Source organism: Ahaetulla prasina, chromosome 4 (assembly GCF_028640845.1).
Source record: "Ahaetulla prasina isolate Xishuangbanna chromosome 4, ASM2864084v1, whole genome shotgun sequence".
Taxonomy (NCBI): domain Eukaryota; kingdom Metazoa; phylum Chordata; class Lepidosauria; order Squamata; family Colubridae; genus Ahaetulla; species Ahaetulla prasina.
The window spans coordinates 25,404,689-25,419,847 of record NC_080542.1 but is presented as its reverse complement, the minus strand read 5'-3'; positions in this window follow the sequence as shown (position 1 = coordinate 25,419,847).

Here is a 15,159-nt window from a genome sequence, read left to right as displayed (position 1 = left end):
TGTATATGTATATGTATATGTATGGACGCGGTGGCTTGGGTAGGACGCTGAGCTCGTTGATCAAAAGGTCGGCAGTTCAGTGGTTCGAATCCCTAGTGCTGCGTAACAGGGTGACCTCCCGTTACTTGTCCCAGCTTCTGCCAATCTAGCATTTCGAAAGCATGTAAAAAATGCAAGTAGAAAAAATAGGGACAACCTTTGGTGGGAAGGTAACAGCGTTCCGTGCGCCTTTGGCGTTGAGTAATGGCGGCCACATGACCACGGAGACGTCTTCGGACAGCGCTGGCTCTTCGGCTTTGAAACGGAGATGAGCACTGCCTCCTAGAGTCGGTAATGACTTGCACATATGTGCGAGGGGAACCTTTACCTTTATATGTATATGTATATGTATGTATGGCTGTAGGACTATTTGCCTGCCTGCCTACTACCTACCTACATATCTATCTATCTATCTATCTATCTATCTCTACACCCATACATATGTGTACACGTATATATTAATCACTGTCCATTTTGAATTCAGGGCTGAAAGAGGAAGCTTGAATGTTCACGAGACATGCTATATGGAACAAAACTGTGACTGAAACTGGATGTTCTGCTTCAAATACCATGAAGCCCCCTCCCAGAAGGTAACAAGGAAAATAGGTTGTGAAGAGGATGTGTAGCGTGCCGGTAATATTACAGCCTTATGTGTCCTGTTGGAAGTTGCGGAATACAGGTAGTCCACAACTTCCAACAGTTCGCTTAGTGACCAAAGTTACAACAGCACTGAAAAAAGTGACTTGTGATCATTTTTCACACTTATGGCTGTTGCAGCATTCCCATGGTCACACGGTTTACACTCGGATGCTTGACAACTGACTCACAACAGCTGCAGTGTCCTGGGCTCATGTGATTCCCTTTTGCAACCTTCTGACAAGCAAACTCAATGGAAAAATCCTAGTTTAACAACCGCAGTTATTCACTTATCAAAGGTGGTAAGAAAAGCCGTAAAATGGGGCAAAGCTCAATTAATAAATTTCTTACTTAGCAACATAAATTTTGGGCTCAATTGTGGTCATAGGTTGAGAACTACCTGTAACAGAGCTGGATGGGATCTTGAAGGTCTTCTAGTCCAACTCCCTGCTTAAGCAGGAGACCCTATACCATTTCAGACAAATAGTTGTCTAATTTCTTCTTAAAACCCTCCAGTGTTGGAACACCAGAACTTCTGAAGGAAGCCGATTCTCTGGTTTAGTGTTCTCACTGTCAAGGAATTATCTCCTTAGTTCTAGGTAGCTTTTCTCCTTAGTTAGTTTCCAACTATTGCTTCTTGTCCTGTCTTCTGGTGCCTTGGAAAATAGGTTGATTCCTTTCCTTTGTGGCAGCCCGGCAAATATTGCAACATTATTATCATGTCGACCCTAGTCCTTCTTTTCACTAGACTAGATATCTTCAGTTCTTATAACCATTCTTCATATGTATTAGCCTCCAGTCCCCTAATCATCTTTCATGAGTTTCAACATCTTTTTATATTGCAGTGACCAAAACTGGATGCAGTATTCCAATCATAGTCTTACCAAGGTCCATGTACTGGATATTGGAGCATGGGGTCTCAGATTTGGGAAGCAGACCCAGGCTGTATACATCCAGATGAGCATGAATTTAGATGGCAGTAAAACTGACAGCCAATTCCCATCATCCTCAGGCCGGAGGGAGGAACTGTGACAGATTCACATGTCTAGTATGAGGGTGGGATTTGGAGTCCATCACATCTTGGAAATCAAATGTAATGTATTCGGTTTGAGTGAAGGATAATGTGGACAGTGCTGTAACAGTTTCTGAAAGAAGAACTAGAAAAGGGGTCTCCAACCTTGGCAACTTTAAGACTTGTGGACTTCAACTCCCAGAATTCCTCAGCCAGCAAAGCTGAGGAATTCTGGGAGTTGAAGTCCACAAGTCTTAAAGTTGCCAAGGTTGGAGACCCCTGAACTAGAAGGTAACTTCCACATCAAACACAATATTTAAATATTTAAATTTATTATATATTTATCCCCCTTTTATTCGTTTTATAAATAACTCAAGATAGTGAATGTGCACAATACTGGTTCCTCCTCCTATTTTCAAGTTAAGTTGCCTATTTCCATTGCTCATAAAGTCTGATTATTATTTGCCAACCTGGATCATAGGCTGGGGTCCTATACCTTGGCAGTCTCTCACACACAGAGACAGATCTGATGCCTTATTGGATCCTCAAGGCAGAAGCTATGTAGATTTTCATGACTATCCCTTACAAGATGAGTATTGCAACAGATTAAGACAAAAGCATCTTGCAATTTTTTTATTTCCCATAATGTTGGAGCCTGTTTAGAAAGCACAACATATAATCTAGCTAGCTTAGTACAGATAGTCCTTGTTTCATAACCATTTGTGTAGTGACTTTTCGAAGACGTGACAAATGTGAGTTACAACCAGTCTTCACACTTATGATGGTTGCAGAATCCTTACCATCATGTGATCAGAATCTGGGTGCTTGGCAACTAGCACATGCAACAGTTGCAGCATCCCCGGGTTATGTGATTGTGTATGTAACCTTCCCAGTTAGCTTCCAACAAGCTTACTCAGTAGGGGAAGCCAGATTCATTTTAGAACTGTGTGATTCACTTAACAACTGCAGTGACTCACTTAATCATGCAGAAAGAGTTGTAGAATTGGGCACATTCACTTCACCACCACTTTGCTTAGCTTAGCAATGGAAATTCACTTCACCACCACTTTGCTTAGCAATGGAAATTCTGGTCACAAATGTGGTTGTAAATCAAGGATTACCTGAACATGGTCCTGCCTGCATGGGGAAGACTGGTAATAGCAGCTGTGTCCCCAAAACACTCACATAGGGTGAAGATCTTGGGGAGAGCCTTAAGAACACAGAGATTGTAGAGAAGCTGGGAAACTAATAGAAGAGGGCGTCAACTTATTTCCAAAGCACCTGAGAATAAGACTAGAAATAATGGATGGAAACTAATCAAGGAGAGAAGCAACCTGGAATTAAGGAGAAACATCCTAACGGTGAGGACAGTTAATCAGTGGAACAACTTGCCTTCAAAAGTTGTGGATGCTTCATCACTGGAGGTTTTTAAGAAGCCACTTGTCTGAAATGGTATAGGTCTCCTGCTAGAGCAGGGGGTTGAACTAGAAGACCTCCAAGGTCCCTTCTAACTCTATTCTTATTGATTGAAGAAAAGGTTGAGAACCACTGGTCAGGTGGTTAAGGCACCAGTCTAAAAACCAGAAGACTGTGACTTCTGGTCCCACCTCGGGCATGAAAGCCAACTAAGTAATTTTGGGCCAGTCACTCATTCTCTCAGCCCAACTCACCTCACAAGGTTGGTACCAAATATGATAACTGAGACCATTAGTTAATTAACATAACTCACGAAATGAATTCTGAATAGTAAGACAACATAATCAATCATAACTGTATGTTTTTTGGGGTATCCACTATATTTTCAGTTGTAGTAACTTGATTTTAAATTAAAATGAAATTCATCTTTCTGGAATTCGTATTTTATAAGCTGCTCAGAGTCTCCTGGAGGACCATCTTAAGTCATTTAATAAAATAATTTAACATTAATTTAAATGTCTAGTTTTTTTAAACAACCCTTCCGTTGATTTACAAAAAACAGGTAAATTCAAGATCATTATTCCAAAGGTTGCAGATGTAAGATTAAACAAGCGCATTATCAATCTACATCATTTCAAATACAGAAATAAGCTGATCTCTTCTTGATTTCCTTTGGTCTCTTCCAAATGTGATTAAATTTGAAACCAAACTCCAACTTCTGGGGAAATCCCAATATATCGGGCTATTTCTTTCTGTTGTTACTGGAGAACTGCTGCAAATACTTCAAGATGCAATCCTTCTCCATCCTCTTCCATTCTCCATTCAGACATAAATATTGAATTTTATTAGACTAATGCCTTACATTTTCTAACATCTGATCCAGTTGTCCCATGACTGTTCAGAAATTGTCTATCCATTCATGTGTACCATACTGGCAATGATAGTCCAATATATACTTATAAAGGATCAAATTTGGGAAATGTTTTTTAGCTGGATTAGTGAATAACTCATCCTGGAAATGGTGGATTTGTACTGTATTTTATTTCTTAGTTTTTGTTATCCTGTCTTTATTATTTTTATAACCAGGTGGAAAACATACCTAATACTCCTTCCTCCTCCTGTTTCCTTCCCCACAACAATCCTGTGGGTTGGGCTGAGAGAGTGACTGGTCTAAAGTCACCCACCTGGTTTTTCAAGTTTAAGGCAGGGCTAGCATTCACAGCCTCCTGGTTTCTAGCTGGTGTTTTAACCACTAGACCAAACTAACTATCTAATATAGGTTTCTTGGCTCCCTGGCCTAATCCAATATAGGTTTCTTGCTACTACATACATCTAGCTTTGTGTCTATGCCAAGTACTCAAATTCTAAATTTCTGGAACTTGTTCTTACTCTCAGGTTCTGCATTACATGTGTGTTTGGGTTTACATATGTTTGTACATTAAGAAGAAAAGAGAGGTTCTTCCTTCCAGCAACTTTAGTAAAAATAGTGGCCTAGATTTTTAGGTTGAATTGAATCAAACAATTAAGCAAAGATGAAAGAAAAATGAAAAAGAAAATCAGGGGTATTTCTGCCTTGCAGTCATCTTGAAAGTTCATTGTATCTTTTCACCAAATGTCAGCTGCTGTTTTTCCTATTTCCCAGATCTTTCCTTTCTCTATTACTTTATTCATAGTTGCAGAAGTATGCGTCTTAATGCTCATATGTAACACAGGATGCAAGGGGGAGTTCCTGACTCCCCACCCCCTAAAAAGTTTCTCCTTTGAGAAGCATTTTTATTTCTTAATTTCATCCTCTTTTTATTTTATTTTATTTATTTTATTTTATTTTGCCTTGCCCTTTTCACTGTAACAGTTTTGGCTACCAGATTTTTAAAAGAAAAAAAAGCTTCAGATATATTTATTTTATTACGCATTATTCTAGGGGCTTTCTTTAATAAATGTTCTTGATTTTTACCTTTAACATTTTATTTATGTTATCTTAGTGTTTTATTTTATTAAGTTATGGCTAACTGTAAAAAGGCAAAGTACATATATAAAATCACTACCTCTAGCATCTAATTTGTGGTGCGTAACCTTTCACAGAATGGTACCATCCAGAATGCAGGAAGATAGTTTGGTATTAACAAGCTCGAATAAGCCCCGGGTTAGCAGAGGTCCACTAATAATTCAGTAGGCCCTAGAATATTGGTAACAAGAGGAAATTGAAAATCACGGGGGTGGATGGAAGGGAAAAAATGGAGGCTCCATGAAAGGGCAATTTCAAGATACCTAAAACTATAAACTTAACATACCATGAAGCTACATTCTTTGGCAGATAAAAATTGCTGTTGTCTTTCCTATTATGTCAGATAGATAGATAGATAGATAGATAGATAGATAGATAGATAGATAGATAGATAGATAGATAGATAGATAGATAGATAGATAGATAGGCAGACAGACAGACAGACAGACAGACAGACAGACATGGGATTCTACTGGTTTACACTGGTTCGGGCAAACAGTTTTCTCCAACTTTCAGCCCTGAGCAAACCGGTTCTCTCTTTCTTTGAAGTGGGCCCGCCCGCCCTGTGTTATACTCACCTATATATCTGCTTCCGAAGCCCAGCTGATCGGGGCAGCAGAGTGGATTGCTGCTCCTCAGCTATTTTCCTTGCTCTCAGCAACATGAAAGTTCAATTTTCTGCAAAGTGTGCACGCGCACACAACGCGCGCTCAGCAAACCAGTTGTTAAACCGGTAGGATCCCACCACTGTAGATAGATAGTTGATAGATTAGATAAGTGGGTAGAGAGGGAGACCAGGGGTGGGGGGTGGGGGTAGAGAGGGAGAGAGAGAGAGAGAATTTTGAATTCTGTCAAGAGTCTGGTTGTAAGTCAAGAACTACCTACCTTTAAATCCAGGCTGCCAAATCTGTCAATGGACGACAGAAAGAAAGAAGTAGATAATTTACAAGGACACTAAACGTGAAAGCTTGAATGACTACAACTGTGAAAATAGTTCTAAAATTAAAAAAAAAAAAAGCAAAACACTAAGAGTTAACATTTGATTTTAAATTTATGCCTGCTAGATGGAAGATATGAAGACAAAATATTCTCCTTTTGCTGGACATTCAGGAACATTATAGTTATCCCATGTTACTCTCACAATCGAAGTGGGAATTTAGGAAAAGTCTAATTAAACCCAGGTAATTTTGTTACAGTGCAGGATGGATCCAATCTTTATTATTATCTTTCAGTCTCTGTGTATATTTATGATAAGTTAGCAGGAAATCATACAAAATAAAACTGAATTTATTTTCAAAGAGAGAAAGAGACTACCGGTATATAATTGTTAGGTACATATATATATATATATATATAACACATATTGGATATGCATCTATCGTTATTTAAACTTCAATCTTCTCTATATTTCTCCTTTGCTTCACTCAATGTTTTTTCCAATTCTCGTAGACCTATTCCCGTAATGATGAACCTATGACGTGTGTGCAACATTTTGGGTGACATATCGGTGTTCACCAATACCCAACCCTGTTTTCATGTGATATTTGAAGGCTGCTGAATGTGGTTTCCTAGCCTCAAGCCTTGGCATGGATATTTTCCAATGAAACAGACCGAGACAGGAAGATCATTTCATTACAATGTGTTCAAAGCGCTCTGATTAAAAAGGATTCCTCTCATTCAAAGACAGCCTCTCGATTCTCAGCTTACATTCTGTTTTATAGTTAACACATTATAGAAAATGCAAGAGAAAAGCTGATTGGACAGGACAAAAGTAATTTCCCCTTTGCATAGGAAATCAGTTACATGTAGTAAAACATGTTACATGTAAGTCTATTTAAATGAGGTCTGATGAAAGCAAGGGCATTACATTTAAAACGTTAATGAGGAAAAAAAGTCATAAAGTTGTTTGGAGTTCATAAGAGAGAGACAAACCAGATACAGATAGTCTTTGACTTACAACAGTTCATGTAGTGACCGTTTGAAATGGCAGTGAAAAAAATTACTTATGAACATTTTTCACACTTATGACGGTTGCAGCATCTTTATGGTCATGTAATTTACATTTGGATGCTTGAGAACTGTCAGAGAAACAATGGAGCAGAAGAAGGCTGTGGATAAACTAGAGCAGGGTCTCCAATCTTGGCAAGATTTGTGGATTTCAACTCCCAAATTTCCTTAGCCAGCCAATCTGGCTGAGGAATTCTGGGAGTTGAAGTCCACAAGTCATAAAATTGCCAAAGTTGGAGAACCCTGAACCAGAGCTACCAATTACAGGTAGTCCTCAACTTATATCAGTTCATTTAGTGACCATTCGAAGTTACAACAGCACTGAAAAAAGTTGATTGTTTTTCACACTTAAGACTGTTTCATGGTCTCCTGATTTACATTCGGATGCTTGACAACTGGTTCATCGGCCTGCGGCCTGCTGGCGACCTGCTGCGGGCGGCCTGCTGGCGACCTGCTGCGGGCGGCCTGCTGGCGACCTGCTGCGGGCGGCCTGCTGGCGACCTGCTGCGGGCGGCCTGCTGGCGGCCTGCTGGCGACCTGCTGCGGGCGGCCTGCTGGCGACCTGCTGCGGGCGGCCTGCTGGCGGCCTGCTGGCGACCTGCTGCGGGCGGCCTGCTGGCGGCCTGCTGGCGACCTGCTGCGGGCGGCCTGCTGGCGACCTGCTGCGGGCGGCCTGCTGGCGACCTGCTGCGGGCGGCCTGCTGGCGACCTGCTGCGGGCGGCCTGCTGGCGACCTGCTGCGGGCGGCCTGCTGGCGACCTGCTGCGGGCGGCCTGCTGGCGACCTGCTGCGGGCGGCCTGCTGGCGGCCTGCTGGCGACCTGCTGCGGGCGGCCTGCTGGCGACCTGCTGCGGGCGGCCTGCTGGCGGCCTGCTGGCGGCCTGCTGGCGACCTGCTGCGGGCGGCCTGCTGGCGGCCTGCTGGCGACCTGCTGCGGGCGGCCTGCTGGCGACCTGCTGCGGGCGGCCTGCTGGCGACCTGCTGCGGGCGGCCTGCTGGCGACCTGCTGCGGGCGGCCTGCTGGCGGCCTGCTGGCGGCCTGCTGGCGACCTGCTGCGGGCGGCCTGCTGGCGGCCTGCTGGCGACCTGCTGCGGGCGGCCTGCTGGCGACCTGCTGCGGGCGGCCTGCTGGCGACCTGCTGCGGGCGGCCTGCTGGCGACCTGCTGCGGGCGGCCTGCTGGCGGCCTGCTGGCGACCTGCTGCGGGCGGCCTGCTGGCGACCTGCTGCGGGCGGCCTGCTGGCGACCTGCTGCGGGCGGCCTGCTGGCGACCTGCTGCGGGCGGCCTGCTGGCGACCTGCTGCGGGCGGCCTGCTGGCGGCCTGCTGGCGACCTGCTGCGGGCGGCCTGCTGGCGACCTGCTGCGGGCGGCCTGCTGGCGACCTGCTGCGGGCGGCCTGCTGGCGGCCTGCTGGCGGCCTGCTGGCGGCCTGCTGGCGACCTGCTGCGGGCGGCCTGCTGGCGGCCTGCTGGCGACCTGCTGCGGGCGGCCTGCTGGCGACCTGCTGCGGGCGGCCTGCTGGCGACCTGCTGCGGGCGGCCTGCTGGCGGCCTGCTGGCGACCTGCTGCGGGCGGCCTGCTGGCGACCTGCTGCGGGCGGCCTGCTGGCGACCTGCTGCGGGCGGCCTGCTGGCGACCTGCTGCGGGCGGCCTGCTGGCGACCTGCTGCGGGCGGCCTGCTGGCGACCTGCTGCGGGCGGCCTGCTGGCGACCTGCTGCGGGCGGCCTGCTGGCGACCTGCTGCGGGCGGCCTGCTGGCGACCTGCTGCGGGCGGCCTGCTGGCGACCTGCTGCGGGCGGCCTGCTGGCGGCCTGCTGGCGACCTGCTGCGGGCGGCCTGCTGGCGACCTGCTGCGGGCGGCCTGCTGGCGACCTGCTGCGGGCGGCCTGCTGGCGGCCTGCTGGCGACCTGCTGCGGGCGGCCTGCTGGCGGCCTGCTGGCGGCCTGCTGGCGGCCTGCTGGCGGCCTGCTGGCGACCTGCTGCGGGCGGCCTGCTGGCGGCCTGCTGTTTTTCGGCCTGCGGCCTGCTGGCGACCTGCTGCTTTTCGGCCTGCAATCTTCCTGACTTGGACGTCTTTGACACCCTGGCGTCTTCGGCACCCGACGGCTTTCATCTTCCCAGCAGCCCAGGAGTGTTCTTTTGGGCTGCTGAGGTATGTGTCCTTCGCGGAGGTGGCGGACACGAAGACCGGGCCTGATGGGAGATTGCAGACAGTGGCGGCCATGGTGCGGGCGGTTGGGGTGACAGGTGGAAAGACACGGCCCACGCCCGCGTTTGTCTATCGGCGCCTGGTCTGCTGAGTTTACATCTACGCCCACCCTTATCATCGGTGTTGGAAGTTTGGATGAGACCGCGGCATGGAAATAAGGCCGCGGGGGGTGAGCTTTGAGAATGGCGTCCTTTTTGGCCCCATATACTATTCTCCTTGCTGGGTCATTGTTGTTTCGACGGGTTTTGAATCCCCCTGCCCTGTTTGAAGAGGTGGGAGAGGGGATTCCACCTTTTTTAAGCCCCTCGGCTTATACTCGAGTATATACGGCTTATACTCAAGTTTTTTTTTTTCTTTTTTTCACATTTTACCGGACGGAAGCCCTGCCGGTGCAGTGAGAGGGCGGGGCGGGGGAGCCGCCAGCCTTCTCAGCTGAGGGAGGGAGGCTTTCCCCAACCGGTAGGTGCCTCATTTCCCACCCTCGGCTTATACTCGAGTCCCCAGTTTACCCCAGTTTTTGGGGTAAAATTGGGGACCTCGGCTTATACTCGGATCGGCTTATATTCGAGTATATACGGTAGTTGTTTTAAATTGGGGTTTTATTAATATTTTAAATTTTTAAATCTTTTTTAATTATCAGCCGTTTAGTAATAGTTTTATTTTAAATTCTTTTAATTGTATATATTTTGTATTTTATTCTGGCTGTACACCACCCTGAGTCCTTCGGGAGAAGGGCGGTATAAAAATTTAATAAAATAAAATAAATAAATAAATAAAATAAATAACCAGGAGTGAAATCCAGCAGGTTCTGACAGAGAACCGGCAGCAGAAATTTTGAACAGTTTGGAGAACCGATAGCGGAAATTTTGAGTAGTTCTCTGGCCCCAGAGAATAGAATAGAATAGAATAGAATAGAATAGAATAGAATAGAATAGAATAGAATAGAATAGAATAGAATAGAATAGAATAGAATAGAATTTTTATTGGCCAAGTGTGACTGGACACACAAGGAATTTGTCTTGGTGCATATGCTCTCAGTGTACATAAAGGAAAAGATATGTTCATCAAGAATTCTAAGGTACAACACTTAATGATAGTGATAGGGTACAAATAACCAATCAAAATCGTAAGGATACAAGTAAAAAAGTTACAGTCATACAGTCATAAATGGAAGGAAATGAGTGATGGGAACGATGAGAATATTAATAGTAGTGCAGATTTAGTCAATAGTTTGCCAGTGTTGAGGGAATTATTTGTTTAGTAGAGTGATGGCGTTCGGGAAGGAACTGTTCTTGTGTCTAGTTGTTCTGGTGTACAATGCTCTGTAGCATCGTTCTGAGGATAGGAGATGAAACAGTTTATGTCCAGGACGTGAGGGGTCTGTAAATATTTTCACAGCCCTCTTTTTGACTTGCGCAGTATACAGGTCCTCAATGGAAGGCAGGTTGGTAGCAATTGTTTTTTCTGCAGTTCTAATTATCCTCTGAAGTCTGTGTCTGTCTTGTTGGGTTGCAGAACCAAATCAGACAGTTATAGAGGTGCAGATGACAGACTCAATAATTCCTCTGTAGAGTGGGATGGGAATGGAGATTTTGCAAGTGTCCTTCCCCTGCCACACCCACCAAGCCATGCCCACAGAACCGGTAAAAAAAAATTGGATTTCACCACTGATCCAAGCCTGAAATGATTTGATTATTTAAAAAAGAGAAAAATAAGTCAAATTAAAATGCAAAATAACTCTATTAGCAAATATAACAATACTATAAAGTCCATGTTGTCCTCACTGCAGAGCCTGTGCAAGAACATTCTGTGCTCTCACATGGTTTGGGGAGTCAGCAGAGGCTATGGAAGAGCAATCTCTGAAGCTGCTTGAAGAACCAAGGCCTTGTGCAACTCATCTCAAGTAGGCCGCAGCGGCCTGTCAGAAAGAGGACACCATCTGAAGGTAAGTGACATGTGGCAGATCCTGGGGAGCGCTGGGCTTGAAGATCTCAAGATGGAATTAGGAAAATTGTTAAAGGAATGGCTGAGGCGGAAAGTTGCAGGTGTGGTGAGTGTAACAAGACCAGTAATGAATGATGGGACATACTGTTGTCCTCATTTCAGGGCTGAGCCTGTTGCTGAAGCTAATGGAGAATACCAGACACGAGGAGCAGGTTTTGTTTCTTTTTATTGAAGCCCTCCAAGAAAAAGGGTCCTGGCTAGAAAATGCCAAAGAACCCCGAATAATAGAATTAAGAAAATTTTATGTATTTTCACTAAAGCAAAAGGCGAGATATATAAAACAAATCATCTAATAAACATTTTAGTAATGATATAACAATTGTCCTATTGGTCTCTAGCTGTCCCTATTCCTAAACTTTGCTAATGAATGTTCCATGAGTTATCTAATACACATTGTACTTGCTCCAGACCATCTCTATTCCTTACTTATAGCTGAGGTCTGCAAGATGTCTAACTTTTTGTTACTGTAATCAGTCCTCTAGCCACCTAGAATTGAAGTGTTACACGTACATATTCTCTGTGTTTCCTTTTAGCAGACAGCCCATCACTACTGTCTAGCAACAAGAAAGTTACAAGAAATTTACAAGTTAGAAGGACACCTTAGAAGGATGCTAGCTAAGAGGTATGTAGATATATAACCTTTGGTAACCTCATTATAATAGTAAATCACGCTTTGATAAGAAAGCTTATTAGCATAAACATGCTAATGAAGGAGGAGGGTAAAGCAGAAGAAATCAACCAAAATTAACGTGTCAAGGAACCAATGACTTATTCTTAGGGTGTTAGCTTGCTTATAGCTGTATAAAGTTTATATTTGTATATTGTTTTGGGTCTTGGCTCCTTTAGCTGCTAATACCCTTTCGCTGGAGTACTGCAATAAAAGAAGCTGAAAATGCCATTCCTTGTGTTTGGTCTTTATTGGCTTCAGTGCCAGGCTAGGATCTGTTTAGGGAACAACATACTGTGAGGGCAATTGTGTATATACTTTGTGGAATAGCACAAGACAGCCTTTTTAGGTGGTAGCGGTGGCTCTAGGGCGGAAGTCGAGGCCTAGGCTTCAACTTCAGGCCCAGCTTCTGTGCTATTCCCAAGTGCCACTATCCAGGGTGACCTAGAAGTGGGGGAGATAGAAAATTTCTGGTGTGTGTGTGTGTGAGAGAGAGGGGGGGGGAGGGGGGGAAGAGTCAAGTTAGGCATTTTGTGAATTTTTGACACACCAAGCCCAAAAGATTCACCTACAATTTGCAATATGGAAAAGGCTTCACGACCAATCTACATTTTGGTGCTGCATCTCCGAGAGCCTCACTTTTTTCCTGAATAAAATTTTTGCCATCCATCACAGATGAAGAGAAGATATGGTAGCTCAGCACTACCCAGGATCTTTGGGATTGATCTCCTCAGGCAAAATATGCAAAGTTATATGCATGTGTGGAGCAATTACAAATGTTTCTTTTACACTGATGCAGAAATATGCATCAAAATTATATGCAGAAATGATACCTCTGTTAACACTCAGAGCAATTTATTAATTTACCTTCCCTGCCCATCCGTCCTAATATCACCTTTGATTTTAAAGTCACGTTTCTGAAAATCAAGTGCTTGTTAGAATGCATTTAATCTTCTCTGTCCCATGTCTGCACAGTATTTGCAATGTTACTTTTATCAAGAACTTCTTGTTGTTTGATTGTTTCAATTTATTTTCCCTGTTCATTCCCACTTCTTTTTCTACTCCTGTTGCTTCCATTAATGAAAAGCTTTGTTTGGAAGCTTCTTAAAAATCCATTTGTTGCATCTGTGAAAAAAGTTGGGGCTATTGATGATAACCCCAAACTGGCTAAGTTTCCCAGGAATTACATTTTACTCTCTTCCAATTGCATTCTGTTTTGTCTGTTTCTTTTAGCCCATTATGAATTCATCCATTGCCCATGGCTGGGAATTGTTAGAGTTATCAACTCAGTAAAAACAGAGGGCATCAGGCTGAGAAAGACTGTTTTGTTCTATAGGTAGTCCTTGACTTACAACAATTCATTTATTGACTGAAGTTACAACAGCACTGAAAAAAGTGAGTTATGACCCTTTTTCACACTTACAACCATTGCAGCTTCCCTATGATCACGTGATTTACATTCAGATGCTTGGCAACTGATTCATATTTATGACGGTTGCAGTATTGTGACTTATTTAACAACCATGTTACTAATTTAACAACTGCAGTGATTCACTTAATAAATGTGGCAAGAAAAGCCGTAAAATGGGGTAAAATTCACTTAACAAAGGTCTCACTTAGCAGCATAAATTCTGAGCTCAATTGTGATCGTAAGTATCTGTATACCCATGAAGATCTGTGGTTTACATTCCTTGTCCAACATTGCAATTATAAGAAAGAACTGGGTGATCTCTGATCTCTGCCCAAAACCAAAACAGCAAGAAGGAAAAGCAAAGAAAAGCATAATTAGTCTCAGTGAGGTAGCAGTGTTTTTCAGTTGGGTTGCAAGGTAAAACCAAAGGGAGTTATTACTACAAAACTGTCCCCCCCCTCCCCCCGTTTTTCTGACTAAGAATAGAACCTCATTCTGGGGCAATAAGGCCTCCTCAAGATATTCTGCTACAATTGTCTGAGAGCTCTAGGCTTCAAATGTCTTTTTTTCTTGTAAGTTTCCATCAAGTCATGTTTGATGTCTGGTAGACCATTAAACCATGTTTTTGTTTTTTTCCTTTTTTGTTTTGGCAACCATGCAGAACTGTAATATATCATTGCTTAAATCCTTCAGATTGGTTTTTTTTTAGTTCTGAAGTTAAAATTTCCTCATGGTGCCCCCTCCAAGCATTAATGGCTTAGCCTTTCATGGTCAGCTAAAGTTAACTGCAATCGTTCACCTACCGTAGCTGAGCATGCAGTTTATAAAAGTATTGATCTAAACACCAACTACAACCTACTTTGAAGCCAGACACACCAGGGAAAGGTTTTGCTTTCATTTTATTATCAAATATTTGATCCTCTATGAAGGCCTTTTCATTGAAGGACATGGACTATAATCTATCCTCCTGATCCAATGCAGGTTGGCAGAAAGACAGTGTTTTTATTTCCTATTCCAGACAAAGTGACTGGATCAAGCTTTTATGCCTAACGGAAGACTGGAACCTGGATCTTATTCTTATTCTTATCATTCTTATGATAATCATTCTCATTCTTATCTCAGCATCCTAACACTAAACCATAGGGGATCTCAGATTGTTTATATAGAAGAGATTACATGACATAAACAAAAAGTAAGAGATCATGCAGCTTTCTCTCTCACACATTTTCTCTCCCTCCCCACTTCCATCTGTGAGCACACCTGATTTCTTGCAAAAGGCAATCCCTCTGTCTACCAAACACATGGACACAAACACACAATTACTGCCACCCCTTACAAATCAGCATCCATCTCTTCCTTGCAAAAACTCATTAGATATTTGTGGGCATTTGTGCCCACACCCGTATATAAAAGCTTACATGCATACAATATTTCCCTACCAGAACAGGATCTTGCAATCTGCAGCTGAGTACCCTGATTCCTTCCCATGCTGCTCATTCACTGCTCCCAACCTTCACTAAGCCCTCCCACCCCGCAGCCCCACCTATCCCGTCAGAAACCTTTCCCCACTCTCTTTCACCATCCCAACCCCGCCCCTTCATCCCCACCCCTTCCCCCCTGCCTGGGGAGGAGGCGCTGCCTTTGTTCCGCCAAGGGTTAACCTGGATTGTGTCTGTCACCCAGTTGCCCGGATGCTGATGTAAGGGGAGAGCTCGAGAGATCCCTTCAGATTGCAGTGAGAGGAGGCGAA